General features: G+C 45.2%; 1 long non-coding RNA gene across 1 annotated transcript; it reads right to left on the reverse strand.

Moving 5' to 3' along the window:
• Positions 1–972: 972 nt before the first annotated feature.
• LOC121024575 (uncharacterized) lies at positions 973–3,692 on the reverse strand. The gene is made up of 3 exons (XR_005787752.1): positions 3,679–3,692; positions 2,798–2,800; positions 973–1,246 (listed from the first exon to the last, which is right to left on the reverse strand). It is a non-coding gene; the product is annotated as an uncharacterized LOC121024575 (long non-coding RNA).
• Positions 3,693–7,028: the final 3,336 nt, after the last annotated feature.

Here is a 7,028-nt window from a genome sequence, read left to right on the forward strand (position 1 = left end):
ACTTGTGACCGGTGTGAGGCAAGGTGGAAAATGCGGGAAATGCATGTAAGATTTGTGTTCGGTTTTACTCAAGACAACCTCACGGCATCACTTCCATTCATGGTGGAACTCACGTTGCTTTTCATACCTTCCCAGAATTGAAAAAAAATTTTTTTTAATGTTTATTTTTGAGAGAGAGAGTGAGACACACACACAGACTCTAAAGCAGGCTCCAGGCTCTGAGCTGTCAGCACAGAGTCCAAGGCGGGGCTTGAACTCCCAAACCTGGAGATCATGACCTGGGCCGAAGTCCCACGCTCAGTGGACTGAGCCACCCAGGTGCCCCCCTTCTCAGAATTTGTAAAGCCGGGCTGTGGAACAAGGCATGGAGTGGAAGTTTCTCGTCTAAGTCTCAGGCTGCGGGCCTCCAGGAGCAGCATAGTGGGTTATTGAAATAAGTTCGGATTAATTAAAGATGTTCTGTTTTCTAGCATCAGGGATGAATATGAACGCATCCGTGTTCATTATCTTTGGTTTTTTTTTTGCCTTGGAGACTTTCCTTTCTGATTTTAGTTTTTTACGTGTTTATTTTGAGAGAGAGAGAGAGAGTGGTGAGAGTACAAGTGGGGGAGGAGCAGAGAGAAAGTGGGAGAGAGACAATCCTAGGCAGGCTCTGCCCTGTCAGTGCAGACCCAGACGCTGGGCTTGAATTCATGAATCGTGACATAATGACCCGAGCGGAAACCAAGATGCTTAGCTGACTGAGCTACGCAGGTGCCCCTAGACTTGTCTTTTTAAAGAGCATTTACATTGTACAGAAAACTTGATCGTAAAGTGCAGAGATTTCCCACATAACCCCTCTGTCTGGACACTGTCATATATTTATATATCATGATATATATCATGATATATCATGATATATAAATATATACATATAGTTTTTAGCAGAGGGTTTTTTTTTTTAAGGTTCGTTTCTTTTTTTTAGGAATCTCTACGCCCAACGAGGGGCTCGAACTCACGACCCTGAGATCAAGAGTTGCACACTTCTCCAGCCAAGCCAGCCAGGCGCCCCTGTCCTATATGTTTTTACCTCCTATTACTCTGGTGCATTTGTTATTTTGATGAGCCAACTTTGGAGTAGTTTACAGTAGGGTTGACTCTTACACAATGTCAGGTCTTCAGCTAATATGAAAACACATGTCTTCATCATTTCTGCGTCGTACAGAATATTGTCATTGTCCTGAACATCTCACGTGCTCGCGCCCCCCTTGTTCATTCCCTAGCAACCGAGGATCTTCTACTGTCTTTTACGTTTATCTTTTCCAGAATGTCCTATGCTTGGAGCCAGACAGTGTTGTCATAGTGGCTTCTTTCACTTAGGAATAGGATTTTAAGTTTTCTCCGTGTGGTTTTGGCTTGGGAATCTCATTTTTTTTTTTTTTTTTGTAACTGAAGACTCTTTCATCCTGTGGATTTACCAGTGATTGTTTCTCCATTTGCCTGTATTTGGTGTGTTTGTTCAAGTAAACTAGTTGGGCTGGAACTCACAAGTTGATCTCGAGATCGAGTTAAGTGTTTTACCCACTGAGCCAGCCAGGCTCCCCATTCGCCTACGTTTTGTGCTGGGTCTTAGTACCGGTTGTGGTTGGACTGGCCTTTGTGGATGATGTTATTATGACTGTAAGACTCCCTTTCAGCAGTAACCACCAGGAAACTTGGGGGGGGGGGGAGGAAATTTATAACCAAAAGAGCTGGAAATTATACAGCGCACTGGGGGTCACACGTCCTCGGTAGAGAGAGACAACACCCAGGCTTGGGTTCTTATTTTATTGAGGTAAGGGTGGGGGTCTGTGATTTTACTGGCTCACACTCATTATGGGTGAATTTAAAACTTAAGAGCAGACGTTTAAATCACGAGAGACACCACAAATGGTCCGAGTGGTCAGGTGGAATCAACCAAGATCTCCAAAACAAAGGAGGTGGTTTGGCTCTTTATCTAGTCACGTGGTGGGCAGTGTGTTTATTCTAGATACTGTCTTTGAAGCGTATGCCTCTTTTGAAGTGAATGCCTCAGCAAGCAAAGCTTAAGTCAGGCCCCATGCCTCGCAAAAAAGAAAAAAAAAAACAAAAACCCAAAACTGTCAGGGTTTACACTACAATCCACCCTTGTGATGCAGACGAGTCAGAGTCGATGGTGAGGACATTAACTGCCTGGTTAGTTAATCTGCTGAAAGTCCAGGAGTAGGGTTTGTCCAAACCCAGAAAGTAGGTCGGATTATGGTAGCAAATTCTGTGATAGTTGAACGGGCAGTAGTCTGAAGTCCAGTCCATAACCGTTGTCCCGAATTTGAAGAGTCCCGCAATAAAACTAAATCCGTGAGGGGCGCCTGGGTGGCTCAGCGGGTTGTAAACATCCTACTTGGGCTCAGGTCCTGATCTCATGGTGCCGCTAGAATCGAATATTTATAAAGGTGTATGAAGGACTTAATTTTTCTCTGTATAGCCACCCCCATTTCTATCTAAGATAACCATGGTAAAACGAATTGGTTTGCAAATTGAGTCTAGTTTTAATAAATTTGGCCGGGTAATTTACATAAGTGCAGTAAGAATAGTGATTGACCACATAGTCTGCTTTGTTGGAACTTTTCATAAGGAATCTCAGGTTGGACTTTTTTTTTTAATGTTTTTATTTATTTTTGAGACAGAGAGAGACAGAGCATGAGCTCAGAGGGGCAGAGAGAGGGAAAGACACAGAATCTGAAGCAGGCTCCAGGCTCTGAGCTATCGGCACAGAGCCCGACACGGGGCTTGAACTCACAGACTGTGAGATCATGACCTGAGCTGACGCCTAACCGACTGAGCCACTCAGGCGCCCCAGGTTGGACTTTTAAAAATTTCTTGTGGCTAGGAAGCCAAGCCAAGGACTTAACCATCAGACTTTGCCTGCAACACCTACTGGTTTGGGTTTAATTCCTCTGTTCTCGGGGTCCTCAAAATATCCTGAGGTTCCTGCACCTACAGAAAGTGACCTTCCCTAGTCACCTGGTGAGGCTGCTGAGAGCCCTATTAACTAGGTATCAGGCTTGATTTTTCCATGGGGCTTTATTGGCTCCGTAAAGTCAGCCTTAGTTCCTTAAAAAGCTGTCTGTTCATATTTGAATCTACGTGTGTCTCTGTTAAACATAACATTTCAGTCAAAGCCTTGGTAATACAACTAATGTTTTCAATTGTGTCCTTTTGCAAGGAGACTAGATTCTTACTGATTTTACGTAACTGTATACTGCGAATACTCATTAAAAGTTTCTGAATTCTGGAGAGATCAGGTAGGGAGGAAAAGTGATAGTTTCACCTTTGTTCACAAAGGTATACTTTATCATAAATTGGTGTAAGTCATAGCTAGCTTAAGAGAAAGGGTTTTCTTAGATCTAGGAAGCAAAAGATTAAAGAGTCCGAAAATTTTAAGCAAAAAGTCATAAAAACTATCCTTATCAGTTCACTCAGTCCTATGTGATTAATCCTTTCTCTTGATCTTTGGTTAGCAGTTTTATGGATGCGGTTTTTCCTGAGAGCACTGTAAATTCTTACCCAGTTCAATGGAATGATCTGAAAGTTACCAGAAACCTGAATTCGAGAGGGCTTGTCATAGCCCTCTCCACGAATATCTCTGAGAATATCTCCACGAATATCTCTGAATGTCACTCGGAAGAGCATCAGAGTAAAACACCTGTCTGTTGACTGACAAAGGACTTAAAAATGGCCATGGTTAAAGATCCGATGAGAGTTCATCGTGAGGCCGTTGCCAGGACAATTTGTTTATTTCTGCGGCACGTAACATTCCAAGATAATAACTAGAATTACAAGTGATAACGTTATACCAGGACATGGGGGAGTCTCGGGAATTTCGTGCAATTTCTAGAACGCTTCTTTTAATAACATTCACCCATAACTTATGACCTGAGAGTTTATCATCACTGATTCGATGGTGCCTCCCACGTAATTTAACATACCCCATGAAAAGCCTAATTCGTGTAGCCTCTCTTTGTTCCTTCTGTCGGCCAGCTGTTGCGGGCAGTTTTAGTTACCTGCTGGGGTGTTTACATTTCAAAGGCATGGTAAGATTTACATCTTCAGGGGACCGAGAAAGGAAACACAAGCTTTTCCCTAGGAGTTTCTTGCCTTTTGGATGGTTTTGACCGTTCCAATCAAGATGTGGTAGTGCCATGCTGTGATTAGGGGGAGCGCCCTGCAAGGACTCCTTCTCTGGGCATGGGTCAAATGGGGGCCTCTTCAGGGTAAGAAAAGAAGGGTTGGGGTCGAGGAATTAGTAAACCCATTGGACCTTCCCAGTTTCGCCTAGCAGGAGATGGGCTCATCTTAATGTTTTCCATTCCCCGGGAGCCTTAGCTGTGATCACTGTGATGTCACGATGGGCATAGAGCCAGGCAGCAAATCTCCAAGTCTGGAAGGAGGTCCTAGTATAAGTTGGTAGCTCTGGGAGCCTTTGCCTTCCCAGTTCCCTCTTCCTCCTCGTTAGCGGCCCTGGTAATCCTCTCAGGGGGTTCCACTGGTGGCCGGGGCTGTATTTCTTGGTTCTGCCCTGTTCAGGGGAAAGTTGAGGGAGCTTAGGGTCTGTGGTATCTGGGCGGAAACAAGCATAGAGGCCTGGATGGATCTTTAAGAAATTTAATGGATTGTAGGGTCTTGAGAGATACCAGCCGGTTGATGTATTTGGCAGCTGTGAGTGACAATTCAGAGCCTGTTCCAAACCATCAAAAACCCACAATTAGCCAATTGATTCCCCTCTCTCCTTCCTGCATAAAATCTTCAAGGAAGGTTTGATTTTTTAGTTAAGGTATACTTTGTGTGTGTGTGTGTGTTTAATTAAAAAAACTTTTATTTATTTTTGAGAGAGACACGTGCGCGCGCGCGCACACGCACACACACACACACACACACACACACACACACACACACACACACAAAATCTGAGTGGGGGAGGGGCAAGGAGAGTGGGAGACACAGAATCGGAAGCCGGCTCCAGGCTCTGAGCTGTCAGCACAGAGCCCGACGCGGGGCCTGAAGTCATGAGCCGTGAGATCATGGCCTGAGCTGAAGTCAGACACTTAACCGACTGAACCACCCAGGTGTCCCTGTTACCAGACACTTTTGGATGATGGCACGGTGAGCCCTCGTAGTTAGCAATTTTCCTTTCCAGGGAGTCCCAGGAGACTTCTGGCTTGAGGTCTGCCTCCACTAGTGTGATATGCACAGGGTCTTTGAGAAAACCCCTTAGGCGAACCCTCTAGAGCCGGAGACCTCTCAGCATGCTGGTATGATAGCATTGAGGAACACCCAGGACGTGCCTTGGGCTTTTGCATTTATCAAGGAGCAGGTGTTTGTCCTCTGGGATCTTGGGTGCCTACACCGGATGTCGGTGACATTTATTTATTGAAAAAAATTTTTAACATTTATTTTTTGAGAGAGAGACAGAGCGTGAGCAGGGGAGGGGCAGAGAGAGAGGGAGACACAGAATCCCAAGCCGGCTCCAGGGTCTGAGCGGTCAGCACAGAGCCCGACACGGGGCTCGAACCCACGGACCGTGAGATCATGACCTGAGCCAAAGTCGGCCACCCAACCGACTGAGGCAGCCGGGCACCCCTCTTTGGTGAATTTAAGACAGAAGAGCGGGCATTTCAAGTGGAGGAGGAGGAAAAACAAGCGGCCCAGATAGTTATTGAAATCACTCAAGATGTTTAACAAAAAAGATGGCTCAGTGAGGGGCCGGGGCCTTATTCTTCCTGCAGGCTGGCTGTGTGTTTATTTGAAATGGCCATCTTTGAAGTGAATGCCTTAGCAATCAAAGCTTAATTCAGGCCCTTGCATTACAACCAACCAACCGACCAAAAAAACAATTGTCAGGGTTTACACCTAGAGGCTGGTGATAACTCTTTTATTTGCAATTTTCCAAAGACCCAGCACTTTCAAATTGCTTTTGTTCCTTAACCTGCGTGTTCAGATCTATTTCCCATTTTTAATTGGGTTGTTCGTCTTCTACGAGTTTTAAGAGTTCTTTGGATGTTTTAGATACCAGTCCTTTATCAGGTAAGTGATTTATAAAGATTTTCTGCCAGTCTGTGGCTTGTGTTTTCATCTCCTTAATTAACACTGTCTTTCTCTGGGCAGGAGTTCTTCATCTTGATGAAAACATATTTATTTTTTCTTTCTTGGATCTTGCTTTCGTCATTGTGTCCCCAAAGCATTCACCAAACCCAGGGCCGCCTAGATTTTCTCCTCTGTTCTCTTTTAGGAGTTTTGTAGTTTAACATTTTACACTAAATCTATGATCCTTCACCCCCACCCCCACCCACCTTCCTGCCAGCCCCGACTCACACGTATTAGACTCCTTGGACACTGTTTCAAGACTGGTCGGGTGGGTGGTCGACATCACCACTGACCCAGTGTGCTCACTTTGCTGCGCTTTGGTCACAGCGTCGTGGCGCTTGGACCCCCCGCCCCCTCACCAAGTCCCTGGGATAGTCCAAGCCCATGCATGCCCCCTGTCACACTCACTCCGTAGCAGGGCTACGATCCATTGTTTAATTTTTGTGAGAGGTGTAAAATCTGTGTACGGATTCTTTGTGTGTATGTTTATGGATGTCTAGTTCTTCCTGCACTATTAACTCTAAAGGCTACATTTTCTATTGAATTGCCTTTAGTCCTTTCTCAAAGATGAGTTCTGTATTCTTGTGTGGATCTTTAGAAAGTGAAGGGTGCCTGGTTGGCTCAGTCGATTCAGTGTCTGACTCTTGATTTCAGCTCAGGTCATGATCTCACCGCTCGTGGGTTCAAGCCCTGCATCGGGCTCCTTGCTGACAGTGCGGAGCCTGCTTACGATCCTCTCTCTCTGCCCCTCCCGTGTGCTTGCGCGCGCACGCGCGCGCGGTCTCTCTCTCTCTCTCAAAATAAGTAAATAAACTTAAAAAAAAAAGTAGTAATTGACTTTTGTAAATTAACATTTTGTCCTTCAGCTTTCCTTACTCTCTTGGTAT

This window comes from Herpailurus yagouaroundi, unplaced genomic scaffold (assembly GCF_014898765.1).
Source record: "Herpailurus yagouaroundi ecotype Mexico unplaced genomic scaffold, PumYag 66076, whole genome shotgun sequence".
In the NCBI taxonomy this organism is placed as follows: domain Eukaryota; kingdom Metazoa; phylum Chordata; class Mammalia; order Carnivora; family Felidae; genus Herpailurus; species Herpailurus yagouaroundi.